Raw genomic sequence first — 17,624 nt, forward strand, 5'->3', positions numbered from 1 at the left:
TATTTTCATGAATAAAAAATATTCTTGGGTGCTACAAAGAAACCGTTAACTTCTTTTTGATGAGAAATTTTATTAGCTAAAAAGAAGTAATTTTCAAAAACACCTTAATTTAAACCGAACTGAACATTTAGGACATGATATTCTTATTCTAAAATTCATGGATTCCTTAAAAAACGCCTGATTTTTGTAAAAAACAAATTTAAAAAAAATCACAAAAAATGTCTTTATATCGATTTTAATGATTTTGTTCCTATTAAGATCTGTGAGTAGCAGCACGCATTTGTATTTTTCAGTTTCATAATCCAGCCTCACACCATTTCCAAGTATCAATAACTAGGTATCTGTCAGCAAAGTATTTAATAAAAACTCTTTTATAATGTTTCAGCTTTCTAAAAAAATTTATTTCGCGAAAATCTGACTTGCTTAAAGTTCTGTTTTGATGTGAAATAATTTTTTTTTCTAAAAGCAAGCATATATTTTTAGAAGCGTACTAGTAAATATTTTACGAGTATTTCGATTTCTTTGTTCCCTTCTCGTAGCTTTCATACATATTTAAACTGTGAGTTACTATGTAGAAAAGCGTAGGTGGGTCAGATAAATGAAGGAAACTGCTACAGAAAGTGTTATAAATAAATAAATAAATAAATATTATAAATAAATATATATAAGGTAGGTAGATCAAGAGTGGTCAGTGTTCTAAAGGTAGTCCACTCCCAAAAATTAGAGTTAATGTTATTTATTTTCACAAAATGATGATACTACATTGTAAAATATATATCTGCTATGCAAATGGTTGAATTTGAAAATCAGTCTTTATCAGTCGCCTTTGTATGCGGTGATTTCGTTTTTGAGTAGGATTAGCTCTGATTTCTCGGAAAGAAGAGGTGTAGGATATATGTTCTTTCTTATTCATGATTTAATTATGTTAACATATTTAGATCATTGAATTAAGATGTGTTTTTTGAAAGATTATTCCTTACTCTTTAACCACATTTTTAAAAATTCAAAGTCTAATAAATTTCATGGATTAATGAGTTTACGTTGTGCAAATGGTGACCATATGCGTTACGGTGACTATATGCAGCTACCTATCTATCTACCTACCTACCTATTTACCCCTAACTGTCTATCGATTTATTTTTAGCTATGTATATATCGACCTATTCTATCTCTACAAATCCCTATTTATCTATCTACGTCTATCTATATCTCTCTATCTGGTTATCTACCTATCAAAATACTTCTATCTATCTGTCTACCTACCCACTGGTCTATCAACCTCTATCTAGTTTATATTTATCTACCTACTTGTCTATGTATCTATCTATATATCCCTCATCTGTCTATTTTCCTCTCTATCTATCTATCTACCGATCTATCTATCTAGCAATTTATCTATCTACCTATTTTCCTATCTATCTACCTATATATACATAGATATAGTATGTATACCTGTATATGTATCCTGTATACCAACTATATCCTACCTGCATATCTGTATAAGGAGTATCGAAAAAAACAATTTTTTATTTATTCGAAATTTCAAATTATTAAAAAGTTGCTTCTGCAGGCACACACATATCATGAAAAAGGTAGTTCAAATCAAAAGATATTTAAGTGCCGGATGATGCATAAAACTTATGATTTTTCTTAATGTCAACGATTTTTGTTTTAAATTTAAGTTGACTGATATAAACAATGAAAGTGAATATTATTGTTAAAAATATTTTTGCTCTTATGCAACACTTGGATCTCTGGTAAAAAACTCAAAAAAAAAAAAAAAAAAAAAAAAGGATTTTTAAAGTTAAAGTTAAATTTTGAATAATAAACAAATTAATTACATTGAGAGCAATATAAAATGTGTGTTGAATTTGTAGTTTATATTTTTAAACGCGACAAAAAACATATTTTCTTTTAGTCTTTTAGTGAGCTGAAAAGTAAAAAACTTCAAAACAAGAAAACCTATCTCAACGTGTTCACAGCATTTTAACTAGAGTAAGCATTAGAAGCGTGATAGATTCCAAGGAAAAGTTAAAGGTCAAAAGTTCATTTAGCTGTTTAATTTTAAATTGTCGTAATAGAAAACTGTTAGAAGATTTACTAATTCGAAAAGCAAAAGTTCTGAAACATTATACTCGTTGCTTGAATAAAACGATAATCTGTATAAGTGCTGTTAATTCTGGAATGTTTATTGGTATTAATTCTTTATGTAATATTATTTATCATTGTTACGTAGTGGCGTAGCTACAGTGTTTGCCGCCCTTTCGTTGCAATATAGCTTATCATTAAACTGTCAAAGGTGTTTAATAATTACTAAATTAACGAAAAAACCGTTTACGACGTTTTAGTAAAATTAGGGAAAAAGGCCGGTTGGGTTTCCTCCCGATGTTTTTCAAAACTAATGTCTCTTTTTGTGTTTATTTCTTGACGTTAGGGGATCGATGAGCACAACAAGTAAATTTTTCGAAATCAAAGTTTTAAAATGCAGCTTAGCTACTTAGGAGAGGTTAATAAAATCGGGAATGGTCGGATACTCAGTTCGAAAACTTTAAGCTCTGAAACATGCAGCTTTAGGGTATCTTTGGCAACGCAATTACATGTGTGTTCTAGCGCAGTTGTAGGCGTTAGGCGTTAAAACATTTTTAATTGGCGCTGAAATATTTTTAAAACGGAAATAAATTTTAAAGGTATCTTTGGTGGTTTGATCGAATGGGGAAGGTTTGGGTTCTTTTTTATGAAAGTTTTCGGCACCGAAGTCTCACAAACGCAATTCTAGCCTTTTTTTTTTTTTTTTGGTGACATTAAAGGGCTTCCTAACACCTAATGGCACAAAAAATGTTGTGAAGCCAAGCGGCTTTCTCATGGAAAATTTTCGAATTGACACCAGACTTTAGGCTCTGTTTGATAGGAGCAAGAGGGGGCAGAGGAGCAAAAACTTCATCGTTTCCTTCCTTTTCTTCTACAGTCTAAAAAAACAATTGGTCATATGAACTATCCAATGCCGCCCCGTCAGAGAGAAAAAAGGAATTGTACAGATATACTATCAAGAAAGAATCTTGCTTTGTATTAAAGTAATTTTAATCTGGTAGTGATACAAAAGTCTTACATTTCGAAGATTTTCTTTTTTCCTGCACTAACAGATTAAAAACATAACTTCCTTAATTGGAAAAAAATACGGAAAAACGGATATTGGAAAATTATTATTTTTTCCACATCAAAAGGGTAAATTTGCCGCCCTAGAAAAGTGTCGCCCGGGGCGGACCGCCCCCTCCGCCCCACCATACTGCGCCACTGTTGTTACGATACAAAATAATGAATGATCTAATTCCAAAAGTACAGCTAAGTTAAATATTTAGCTGTACTTTTAGAAATGTTATAAATAATTGAAACGTATGGCTCATCTTTAAGATTTTGTGAGTTGGATGAAGAAAAGCTTCTTTTACAGTTTTTTAAACATCAAAATTGAAACCCTTACGTAATTAATGAAAGGCTTCTTATGATTTAAATATATTTCATACAGTAAGTTACCGACATTGTAACTTACTGCTTAAAACCGAAGCATTGCCTCCAATTTGCTAGTTGAACCACTCCATAGCTGCGCACCCTCGCTGGTGAAATGAGTTTAATTTCTGTACTAGTTTGTTGGCTCTCTTATCTTCGATGAAATGACATCTGCCTCCAGCTCGCTTGTTTATTCCTGACTGATGAGTCCAAAGAAGGATGAAAGTGCAATCTCAGGATGTGATAACTGAGTTGTTGGTATACCGCAAGTACATTTCCTAAAGTTTGAAGTTAGTCTATGACACTGTTTTAACTGTGATTTAGAGGTCTTTTTTGTTGAACAGAAAACGTTGCAGCTTTGTGAACTGCAACTTCGGTTTAGAGTATTTTGCAGATTGTGCCCTAATTCTGCTGGGGAAGTTTTCAAGTGTGAGATGAAGCTTTTTTCCGGAAGCTTCAAATTTGCTTCGGTTTTATTACATTTTTGAGAAGTTGCTTTTTTTTTTCTCTTATAAATGTTGTTGCTCTACGCAGAGTTTTTATTTCCTTTTACGAAAAAGGATTGTATTCGCGAAAAAATTTTCACTCAAAAATCGGCCTTAATTTTCATTTTGCTCACCCCCGAATGAATGTCGAGTTTTTTTCGACCCGATCACACGTGGATATATGCCTAGGAGCGTACAGACACTCGAAATATCCATTTTGACGATACCCGAGTTAATTACAACGAGAGTGGCCGTGGTAGCCTGATCGGTAAGGCATTGGACTCGGGACCGGAGGGCCTCGGGTTCGATCCTCGCTGGTCGAAGACCCACCGTCGTCATTAATGGGGACTGGGCGACGTTAAATATGCTCGTGGTCTCAATGTCCTCCAAGTGAAACGATACCTCTGGGGGTGCTAGTACTAGGTAGCTATTAGCTCTTGGGCTAGTTCAAAATTCTCACTAACTGTTCGATCCGGTGATGGTGCTGCCATCTATCGGTATATAAAATAATAGAGGCAAGGCACATAGTATGCAGTCCTCGACATAAATACAGTTGAAGTCAGTTGTGACTCTTGAATAGAATAGAATAGAATTACAACGAGTTTTCTCATGACGTTCGTATGTACGTATGTGCGTATGTATCTCGCACAACTCAAAAACGGTATGTCCGAGCAAGTTGAAATTTGGTACGTGCGCTTCTAGTGGGGTCTAGTCGTGCACTTTCAGTTTTGGTTGCATTCGGCTGTTCCTGAGGGTCCTTTTACACCTTTCCTTGTCGTTTTACATCTTTTTGGGGGGAAAATCCTTGTTAATTTCAATGCTAACTCAAGTGGTGTTATACTTTGTCAAACACTTGGCGATATATCGCCAAGCTTTTAACCGCCAATTTTTTTTTATTTTTTAATTTTAAATCTGGTTTTAATTTGGTCAATGTTGATGATATTTACAGAGTTAACCACTGAATCACAATGAAATTGCCATTAATATGAAATAAATCTGTGTAAGACGTTTTTTTTGCTTCGGTTCGCAAGAAACTAGGGGTGAAAATATTTATTGTTTCCTTGCTTACTCCAAGGCGATATTATCATTAAATTGGCGTAAAAGGAAATCATGTGACGCACACATCAGCTCGTTTTTATACCAATTTACAGAGTTATTACATGCATTGAAAATCACAAATAATGCGAAAAATTTAGGGGAAGTGTATTTTTACGCTTGGTATTTCAAATAAAAATTTAGCATCGTTTAAAAGGAAAATGAAAACAAAATGCAATTGGAATTCAAGAGTACTGCACGTGTATGTTTTATTTTTGAATTAAAATTTTTTAGTATTTTAAGCGTTAAAAATCAGAATTTATAGTACACATCTCTTCTTTCCTTGTCATTTCCATTTCATCTTTAGGAAGTTAGTTTTTTTTTGCAAACTGCATTAATATCTATTTGACTGTTGATTGATTTTGTATGTTTTATTCCCCAAAAATGACTCCACTAAAGTATGTTAATTAAAGTAAATGTTAATCAACAACATTTTGACGCACAAAATTTGCAGATTACTGCATATACATGTTTCGAGGTTTTAGAGAAGCTCATTTTCAATATAAATAGTGAGCTTTTGGATGAAAAGACATCCGGTAGAAGCAACGAGAATGGACAGTTGACAGTTGAAATAACAAAAATACCAAATTAACAAAATAAGCTAAACAAAATGGAACTGAGAGTCGAAATTTATTACATGATTCCCGTCGAGGAAAAACCGTTAAGCAATAAATTTCATCCAGTTCCATTTTGTCTTTTTTATTTTGTTGATTTGCTATTTTTGCTATTTCAACTGCCAACTGTTCATTCTTGTTGCTTTTACCAGATGTCTTTTCTTCCAAAAGCTCAGTTATTGCATTGAAAAAGAGGTATCCTGAAACCTCGAAACACGTGTATGAAGTAATCTGCTAATTTTGTGCTTCCGCACAAAGGTACTTATTTATTTCTTATGTTAAGTAATATTTTCAAGCCTTGAAAAGAAAAAAAAAATACCCAAACCCTTAATTATATTTCTGACTACACGTCTAGTTTGAATACGGCCTACTAATATTACAGAGCCATAAAAAATTAGTTCTATTTTAAACTCTTTTTTCAAGAGTAAGTAATTCAAGAACTTATTTTTTCTTTGCTGTATTTCTGCTGTGAGTTGTTAAAACAACAACGAACCCGTATGTGCAATGAAAGTAGAACAAATATAAACCTTTAACACAAATAAACCTTAAGAAGAATCCGAAGTTCCCCAAAATTTTAAATCAAGATTTATTCCGTTTGAGCTGTTTGCTACAAGTTTGAAACTATAGTGCGGGTTGTACTTTTTGAAACATTGCTAACTCGTTACTTCCTTAAAGCTTCTCTTTTCCTCATCTCAGTATAATATATATAAGTGCTAGTTAGATTGTTTTTGATAGATAATGAAGCTTTTTATACATAAAAAGAAACAGAAATTTTCATCGTTAATTTGGAAGTTTAACACTGATGTATTACAACAGGTAATACGCATGTATGCGAGGGGGGACCCAAAAATAACCAGATTTTTGTTCCAAAATATTTATATATTAGTTTATTCACATAATTTCTTTAGTCTCCTTCAAAGTGTTCACCCTTAGATGCAATAAACTTGTTAATTCTTTTTTTCCACTGTTAGGAGCTCCCCTGGAACTCTTTAATTTTGACCATGTCCAGTGCCCGTTGCGAAGCAGTTTTTATAGCCTCTACATCATCAAAACGCTTCACTTTCACAATTTTTTCATCCTCGGGAACAGAAGAAGATCACAGGGGGCTAGGTCTGGCAAATATGGGGGTCGAGGAACGACTGGCCACCCCTGAGAGGCCAATTAGCGATTAATAGTGAAGGCTGTGTGTTAGGGTGTCCCGAAAATTTTTTATTCCGTTTTTTCTTAATGCAAGACCTCTCAAAATTTGCGAAATCGATCGTAAATTACAAAAGTAATTTAAAAAATAGAATAAAACTATATCTTCAGGGCTCTACCGATCGTCAAAGTTTTGAAAAATTGTCATTTTTATGGCAACTGAAAAAGAAGTTCTGTGAATAAAGTTATAAATTTACTGTGAAATAAAAGCTCGACAGCTGAAATAAAAAGATCGTGATTCGTAATATCAACACGAACAGAAAAAAAAAAAAAATATAAACATATGGTGATTACTACTGTAAATGCCTATATGGGAATAACCCCCATTTCCGCAGTAGAATCGTCCACGAAGCTTGGCGCCACGTCTCGATTTGCATGCAACAATATGTTACTGACGACTTCGACTTTGTTTGGTTTCAACTTGCTAATTCCTTTTACTTGTTTCGAGGGCTTTCTTGGCTTGACTCACGGGTGTTTTCTTCGTAGCCAAAGTAATTTTAATGCTATAAAAGTACAGTTGCAATTGTTAGTGTTATATGCCGATTCTGTTAGTTTTAAGTAATGAGTTCGAGACGTAGTGAGACTACTTGTGCTATACTGGGACCCTACAAGGAACTTGATGATCGGCAGCTACCTACTGTAAAAGACGTCATAAAATTTATTTTATTTGTCAGGAGCGAACAGAAATGTATGCATAATGGAAAGGACATTTCCAGTTCAGATATATATACAATTGTTTCTGAAAAAATCAACAGTATTTGGACAAAAGCTTCAATTCCAATCGTAACTAAGGAACGAGTAATTCAATTATTAAAATTCTATTTCGAAAAGTACGTCAATTTGAAACGATACCCCAGAAGCAAACGAAGTGATAGTTTTGAAAATAAACTGAAGTGCTTTTTAGAGTCATCTGAGAAGCTCTTCGACGTTGCGGCTTGTAAGTGCCCTGTATTTGAGTCTTGTTCGTGTTTAAGGGGGTCCGGGACACATTTTGAAAAAATTTTTATTATGTACTTTAGAGTTTTGAAATTTTTTGAACTGATTCATCCTTTATTTAATAAGCAAAATCATAACATAAATATGAAAAAAAATTATTTTTTTATTTAAATTTAATTAGTTTTTTTCAAAAAAATGGGGTTGTTTTAAATTGCTATAACTCAAAATATTGTTGGTCAATTTTCAATTTTTTTTCAAAAAAGTATGCACAAATATCTAAGCTTTAATTTTTATTCGGCGATTTTAAAAATATTGATTCAATAAAAAATAAAAAATATTTGAAGAAAAATTTCGAAAAATTCGAAGATACTTTTTTTAAAAAAAATCATAATTTTTGAAGTAAACGTTTTTTTCAAATTCGCCGAATAAAAATTAAAGTAAATTGCTTGAAAAAGATATGCTCCAAGTTTCATTACTTTATCTCTATCGGTTCCTGACTTATAAGAGTTTGAATGCAAGAAATCGGGAAAAATTGCATCATGGAGAAAAACGCGTTTAAAGTTTTAAAGTTATGTACACATTCGTTAGATGCATGCAACAAAAATAACTATAACTTTCGTTCTATTTAAGGTAGAAACAAGATTCAAACGTCCCCTTAAGCAGAAAAAAACGAAGCAATTTTTCAAATTATAAAAAAAAATTGCAAAATTTGAGGATTTTTGTGTCCCGGACCCCCTTAAAACCTAAAAAAGTTCCCATCAATGAGAGAAGTTTCTTGTTGGATCAAAGAAATGACAGGAAAATGGTGATAAGAGGTGTCGATAAGAAAGAAACAGCTAGATTAATGAAACAACAGCAGAGAAAACTTGAAAGGGCAGCAAAAAAGTCTTCTACTGAAAATAACGATTCTGTCTCAGCAAATTTTGATGACGATTCGATGCGTGAATTTTCTCCAGAAACGTATCCCATAACAGAGACGAATACGGCCTCTACAGGGACACCATCAACTTCAACGACAAATAGGAATACACTGATCTTGCCAACAGTTGCTAAGGTCTGTGATAGATACGGTTTGTCGACGCGATCTGCTGCTGCTGTTGCTTCTGCAGTTTTAGCTGATGTCGGCTTGGTTTCAAAAGAAGATTTAACTCTAGTTGTTGATAAAAACAAAATCCACAGAGCTGTAGCTAAAGCTCGGAAAGAAGCTTCCAAAGATATTGGAAGTATTGTTATAAAAAGCATTTACTTTGACGGACGTAAAGACAAGACTCTGATAAATGAGAAAATAGGAGCTCGTTAATATCGCAAAGAAATTTTAGAAGAGCACATCTCAATATTAGCAGAACCCGGATCAATTTATTTGGGACACACAACGCCAAGTCGTGGCACTGCAAAGGCAATTGCAACTTCGATTACAGCTCTATTAGAAGGTCAATGCTTGAATTTAGAAGACGTGATTTGCGTTGGATGTGACGAAACTGCAATAAACACCGGTTGGAAGGGTGGCGTGATTCAATATTTAGAGGAGTATTTGGAAAGACCATTGCAATGGTGTGTGTTTGCTTCATGCCAACGAATTACCCCTTCGTCATTTATTCTTGACCTTAGATGGTTGCACTTTGGGTCCTAAAGAATATTCCGGACCTATTGGAAAACAGTTAGCTGATTGTGAAAATAAAATGACATTGTCTTTTTGCGCGGTGGATGGTAATTTGCCTAATTTGCCGAAAAATGTGGTTGATGAACTAAGCACGGATCAAAAATATCTTTATGAGATTTGTCAAGCTGTATCAACTGGTTTCTGTAGTCCTGAGCTGGCAAATCGCCAACCTGGAAAAATGGCGCACTCGAGATGGCTTACTTCTGCTAATCGTATACTCAGACTTTATGTAGGTACTCTTAATCCAACAGAAAATTTGCGATTACTTGTTAACTACGTGGTTAAAGTGTACGCTCCAGTTTGGTTCTTAATCAAGCAAAAGTCATCTTTTAAGGAAGCAGCCAAACATCTTTTTCAAATGATTGTGTACTCTCGATTTTTACCCGAAAACTTGAAATCTGTTGTGTATTCTGTTATCGAAAGAAATGCTTTTTTTGCGCACCCAGAAAACCTGCTGGTCAGTATGTTGTTTGATGATAGGGAGCACATTCGGGAGTTAGCATTACGAAGAATAAAAAAAGCTAGAGAGGCTGAAAGTAGCACTAAACGCAGAATATTTAAAACACCAAAAATTAACTTCTCTGCTATAGATTATACGGAAATAATTGTCTGGCAAGAGTGTCAGGTTACAGCACCACCGGTTCTTCGACATATTTCTAACGAGAACCTTCAAATTATGGCAAAAGATAATAGCTTGGAAATCGTTGACTTTCCTTGCCACTCACAATCTGTGGAAAGATGTGTTAAACTAATAACACAGGCTTCACAAAGTGTTACTAGCGCTACTTCTAGAGATGGCTTCGTTAGAACCAAGTTGCAATCTCGCGCAGAAATGCCAAATTTTGGACACAAAAATGAGTTTAAATTCTAAACTTTTGTCATTATTTATAAACTGTAGTTTGTTTACTTTTTTTTCTTGTGCTTTGTTTCATTAGTTTCTTAAATAAAATGCTTTCTAAACTTTATTTTTGTATTTTTTAAATCATATCGTTTAGGTCTGTCAAAAATGTAAAATATGCAAAACTTCAAAGAGCGGTAGAGCCCTCAAGATGACACGCAATTCCATTTTCTTTACCTTTTTCGTGATCTGTGAAAAATTTCGCAAATTTTGACACCTTTTGTGATAGTGTAGCTCAATTTTTTTTTTTCCTCATATATGGACGGGACACCCTACGTGTACGGGAGCGTTATCATGGTGAAGGAATCATTCTTCCGATCGCCCGCGAGAGCTCCAACTCACTCTTGTTTCTTCTAAAGTTCCGTCAATCGCAAAACGACGACTCTCGTTGATTGTTTGACGGATTTTTTCAACGTTTTCGTCATTTCGAGACGTTGAAGGGCGCTCAGAGCGAGCATGATCTTCAACATTCATGATACCACGTTTAAAGCGCCCAAACCACTCGAAAACTTGTGTACGGCTCATAGCATGGTTCTTGAAAGCTTGTTGAAGCATTTGGTAAGCTATTCCGTTGCCGACTTTTCAAGCAGGAAGCAAAATTTCAAGCTTATAGTTTGTTCTTTTAAATCTGACATAATGATTTCGCAAGCGGAAAGCAACAACACCTGAGAAAACCAACACTACGATTAGACGTTATGAACTACACTGACGCCACTTGCACAGAGGTTTGTAAAGGTCTCTACTTGAGCCATCTAGCTGGAGAACACTCTACTACATCTAGGATTGGCATCGCACCATTAGTCCGGTTTCTTTTGGGTCCCCTTTCGTACATGCTCATATGTATAATATCGAAATTACTGATCGAGTAATACTCTGACGTCATGATCAGTGAAACTCGCGCCATAGGATGATAATTTCTTAATATTTAAACTTGCGTCATAGCCTGATACTTTGATAATATGTTCAATTTTAATCCACATGACTCCAATTTACACTTAATGACAGTAGAGAAAGTAATTATACCCCTATACGCCGTGTTCAAAAACACAGCACAACACGTTCAGAATTTCTTCGAAAAAACTAATATTTAACGCTTCTCAATCAAATGATTAGAATTGAAATGTAAGTGATTGCTGCTTGTTGAATAATTACACATTAGCAGAGGCGCGCATACACACAGTCATACGACTCTTTTTTCTTGAAAATATGTTTTAATTTTAAGTTCATACGCATAGAATTTTCAGAGCATACTACTCTACCACCCACTTAGAGTCACTTAATCCATGTCCTAATGATCACTAATGAGTTAATTTCGATAGCATTAACTGTTAATAAAATACACCAGAAAATATGACTGAAGTCGATGCCAATCAATGAAATTGGATACAAAATACATTTTTGCAGTTAAAGGTAATTTGTGATGAACAATTTTCGAAAGAAATCGTCGAGAAATATCTTCATATACTAATTAACATCATCTACCATTCCCATTTAACTTCGTAGAATTTCTCAAATGAAAGAAGTGAATTGAGAAATTCTTTCCCAACAAAAATGAGTACTTTATACGAGAGTGCAATAAAGTTGTATTTTATTTTAAAATCTGGCGTTAAGCCCTCACTAAAGAGAATTTCCTCTTAAAACCTTTGTACCAAAATTCCCCTTCTACATAAGAATGAAACAATTTTATTTAAAAGAACTTTTCTACTTTGGCATTTACTTTAACTTTTGATACATCGGGAAACAAGATGGCTGATTTCAGAAGGAAAACAGTTCAAAGTAAAATTAAGGAGATTTCAATTGTTTAAGAAGCGCCATCTGAAATATTGTTCATTAAATTTTGATTATGTTTGAGGGGGTTTTGAAATTCATTTATTACTGATGAAAACTCATTTTCATGAAAAGTCTGCTTGTGATTTTATGATATGAACATACATTCTTATGACGTAATGCATCGCAAAAAAAGATTAAAAATGCTATTAAATATTATACGAGAATATGGTAAACATTTAAAACATTTATAAAAAAAATGCCGTCATGCGGAATTAAATTTGTGTAAACAAAGTGCTTAACGTCAAAATTAGCTAAATACATTTTTCAACATTTTGCAAAAGAGACAAAAAACATATATTTAACGCTCTGCCCGCTTATTATTATTATTTTTTAAATTTGTTCGTTAGAAAAACATTTAGCGTATGATTTCCTTTTTGCTTCTCTATTTTAAATAATCAGTTTTATAATTTTTTTACAGATAAAAATAATTTATATTGAGTTGGTTTTGAAGTTAATCGCGTTTATTTTTTCAATTTCCAAATTTGGATAAATTCAGTTTTTTCTCTTTTTTTGTGCAATATAATATCCTGCTTAGTTGAAAATGAGTGCAGATTGATCTTTTTTTTTTTTTTTTACATTGATTCGTTGATGGTATCCGTACGTTTTCGGAGATATCCGTAGAGTGGCAATGCGGTAAAAGCATACATTGAGATGGTTTTGAAGTAAACCGAGTTTGGACAGCGGAATTATAAAAAGTAAGGTAAAACACCAGTAATGACCACTTCAAGATTCATATTTGAAAGAATAGGATTCCAGGTCTCCCAATAAATTCAAAAGTGCATCAAACATGCAGGAGATATCACCTCCTGCACGTTTGAATCCATTGGGAAACCTGGAATCCTATTTTTTTACTTCCTTTTACAAAAAAGGAAGTATTGTATTCGCGAAACAATTTTCACTCAAAAATCGCCCTTAATTTTTACTTTAATCGCCCCCGAATGAATGCTGAGTTTTTTTTTCAACCCGACCACACGTGGATAAGTGCCTAAGAACAGACACGTGAAATATCCATTTTGACGATTCCCGAGTTAATTACAACGAGTTTTCTCGTGACGTCTGTATGTACGTATGTATGTATGTGCGGATATGCGTGTGTGCGCATGTTTGTCGCATAACTCAAGAAGCTAGAAAGTTGAAATTTGGTACGTAGACTCCTAGTGGGGTTCAGTTGTACATCTCAACTTTTGGTTGCATTCCGGTGTTTCTAAAGGGGTCTTTTGCCCCTTTTTTGGGGAAAATCATTGTTAATTTCGATGTTAACTCAGGTGGTGTTATAACTTGGCGGACACTTGGCGATGTATCGCCAGTATTTCGGTCGCTAAGTTTTTTCGCCAACTTTGCAACAAATTTGGCGATTTTTTTTTTAAATTTGGTTTTAATTTAGCCACTGTTGGTGATATTTAGAGAGTAAACTATTGAATCACATTAAAAATGGCAATAATGGGGAAATGACATTAAATTGGAGTAAAAGGAAGTCATTTGATGCACACATCAGCTCGTTTTAAATATAAACCTTGAAGTGGCCAATACGGAAGCGCTGGTCATTACTGGTGTGTTTATCTTAGATACTGAAGACTTTAATCTGGCAAGGGGTGTAAGCTTCAATTAATCCCTAATTTTATTTGTCGAAGTTGTAATATGTGTATTCTTCGAAATTTTATATGAGAAAAAAAAATATTTAAAAGTAGTGATCCTTCAGTTTTATTTTATTTTTTACAAACAGGGTAATTCAGGCTTACATGCCCCATCGAATTAAAAGCCGTAGTAAATATTTTCACGATTCCACCAGCAGAGTGCATTGGTGCGCATTTTTTTCAGAGGTAATGTTGTAAAAATGACTGGAATAGATTACAGCATTTTTTCGCCGATTTTTTTAACCAAAATTTGTGATTTTAGAGGAAAATTGAAAGAAAGTGAGACATGTTTTGGCATATGCCATAAGTTATTATTCATATACAATTAAAAACATCCATAACTCAATCCATAGTTTTAACCGATGAACGCAAAGAAAATGTCTAAACCTGAAATAATAATTAAAAAAAAATAGTACGTTTATAAGTAGAACGTCAGAAAATAAATTAAAGCAAATTAAAATTCATTTGATAGTGCAAAATTAGGAAAAATCAAGAGCTAACACGAAAACTCGTTAGTTAATAGCATGTATGCCATATGTTAATTCGAACCAAGAGAAAATGATTTGGAAACTTATTCCAATAAACTAACCTTAATGAAATCCAAATTACGAAAAGTTGCTAAATGTTCCAAAAAGGCTGATGAAAGGCTCTCCCCCAGCAAAAAGTTTAAAACTCATGAAACGTCTAACCTTTCCTTAAATGTTTCATCATAATGGAAGATTCTACTAAATCATTTGCTATCAGTATCCAAAAAACAAGATTTTATTAAATCAATTCATTTGCATGCAACATTTAATTAAACATTTGTTCCACAACTGAACAGGCGAAAAGTGAACTTCTCGAAAAAGAAGTTAGCCATGTAAAAGTTCGTATAAATTACACAGCAGTTTTTATAGCCTAACCAAATATTTCCAGCCAATAGGATTTAATTAGGCGTTTGTACCGTAGTTTAGTCACTCCGAAAATGTCTTTAGAATAGATTTTTCCACAACGTTGGTGGTGAACAAAGTCGAACAAGGGAATCCTGTTTACGTTTTAATTAGGGAAGGGTATAATTCTTTTTACTCCCCTTTGTCTACATACTTTTTATGGAATACCAATCTATTTCAGAGGGGAAGTTTATTCTTCTGTTCAGCAAACTGTATCATTAAGTTTTAATTTTAGTTCGCAGTGGCTTTGTAATCGCATTACGTGAACACATTTTCTTTGGTAGTTACGTCACAGATCCAATAGTCTCATTCAGTCTGATGAAGTGAAGTTTAGTTGATTAGTTTCGTTCTTGAGTTTTAATTTTTATTTCGGTGCGAATAATAAATTTGGCTTTTTATCGCTCCTTCTCTCTGAATGTTGTTTTTTTTAAACGGGAATTACTTTAGACGGGTCAAAAAATCCCCCTTTTGACATCATAAAATATTAGTAAAACTACCGAATAATATGTTGCCAAAATTTCAGTGAAAAATTCCGATTAGTTCTGATGCTATGAGTACTTAAGTACCCGTGGAACACAAACAGCTGTTCACTACGATTTTTTCAAATGCGTTTTTATGGAAACTGGTGGGCATTCTAACTCAAAGATTTATTGACCAATCGTTCTGAAAATTTGTGTAAATATTCTTTATTCAGCTGTACTCTATATGAACTTAACTCATGGATTATTTTATCAATAAAAATGTTTTAAATACTAGAAATGAGAATTAAAGGGTAGAAAAACATAACGTTGTAATCAAGAACCTCAAAAACATAAAATTTTTAACTTTTTTTATAACTACAATTGAGGAGTTTACTTTTAAAACGGATTATATCCAGTTTCATACTTTTTTGGCAAAACGAAAAAAAAATACCGTTTTTAACAATAACTGTTAGAATTTCGAATTTCTCACAATATTTTAGTAGAATAACAAGTGGCTATTGGAACTATTCTAGTAATTTTCCTCAATTTTACCAGACTTAAACTGCTTATTGTATTTTGGATATATTCCTTTTTGGTGTAAAACAGTGGATATAATCCGTTTTGCAAAAAAAAAAAAAGCATGCATTTTCTTTAGAGATAAACTTTATTAGATTGAAAGAAAAAAAATCAAATTTTTTTAATATATATATATATATATTTTGCTCTAATTTATTCTTTTCTACTTACTTTATTCTTTTCATTGAACATTTCCAAAAAAAGAAAAAAAAAAAAACCCCTTCGATCCAATGAAGTATGAACAATAAAATCACCATAGGGATTTAAATAACAACGTTTTAGGTAATAATAAATCACAATTTTTTAATTAATCACAATTTATTCATTAATTAATCACAATATCAATAGTACACACAATTAATAGCAATATTTTTATTCAATATTAATTTAGAAATCACAATTTGAGGTTGTGTTTGCCTAACTGATAACAGACTTGCACAAAGCGCAAGGTGCTGCAATCTCTTAATACGGACGGACATCACGCTTGATTGGAAATGCTCAGCCAGTGCTTCGCTCCATTATTTTATTTGTGAAATACTTCTGAGTAAGAAGTGGTAAATTTAAATTTGGATATGTGCCCTTTTGATATGAAAGAGAGTAAGTGGGTACCGGCAAATAAGGGATAAGTTCCACTTTGTTGTAAAAGACCTGACGAGAAATAAGGGGATGGATATACACCGTTTAGGTGGTAAAACCAATGTTTACGTATTTTTTAACAGTAGATATAAATCACTTCGAGAAAAAAGAAATTCATGGATCGCGAATAAGGCTTATATATTAGAGATTCTGTAAACGAAAAAAAAATTTTTTTTTAAAAATTGGGTACAATCTGTTTTGAAAGCAAACTCCTCAATTAGATTTGTATTCTTAGGAAATATGATGTTTATGAGAAAAAAAAATGTAATGATTACAGATAAATATTGTGACTTCGGTAATGCCTACTTGCAACAAGCTCTGGTGGTGACTGCCCATAGACAGCAGCTTCTAACCCTACTATTTTTGGTGAAAGTTACTTTAAAAAAATACAAAGTTTATTTCAAAAGATGAATAAAATATCCTCTAAATTTAAACAAATCCTGATAATTTTTTCTTGCTAAACAAATCACGAAAAACGCTAAAATTTCGGCCTCCTAAACTGGTTTCTCCCTTAAATAATTAATAAATTGTTACTAAAATATTAAATATTTATTTGATTTTGAAATTTTAAATAGTGCTGCAGACTAGTAGAAACAACACTGCGCAGACTGAAATTTAACTTGGAGTCGTTTCTAATTATAAATATAACCCCATTCTAAAACAAGAAAGTCTTACGTTGCCAAGTTTCACAAGAGAACTTTTCCCATTAAAAATATTAAATAGTGCTTTATTAACATCATTTAATTTTATACTTTCGTTTCAGTTGTTTTGAACACCATCAAAAAATAACTTCCTATTTAAAACATCTTTATTGTTGAAAAATTAAAAATATTTTTGCACACCATATAAAATGAATATGTAAATGATCATAATCTGCGAGCCATTTCTTCCTTTAAATTTAATATCATTCTAAAACAAGAAATACTTTTGTTGCCAAATTCCAAACGAGAACCTTTGCCCATTAGAAGTATATAACAGTGCTTTATTAGCATCCTTTGTTTAATTTATAGTTTCGTTTCAGTTGTTTTAAATACCATCAAAAATAAATCTTCCAATTTTCCGAATTGGGAGACAGCAATTGAACTGCTGAGAGTTACGAAAAGTAAAAACATTTTTGTACACATATAAAATGAACTAAATATGGGACATAAGCTTTCAACATTGCTGAGGAT

The sequence above is a fragment of the Uloborus diversus genome, chromosome 7 (genome assembly GCF_026930045.1).
Source record: "Uloborus diversus isolate 005 chromosome 7, Udiv.v.3.1, whole genome shotgun sequence".
NCBI lineage: Eukaryota > Metazoa > Arthropoda > Arachnida > Araneae > Uloboridae > Uloborus > Uloborus diversus.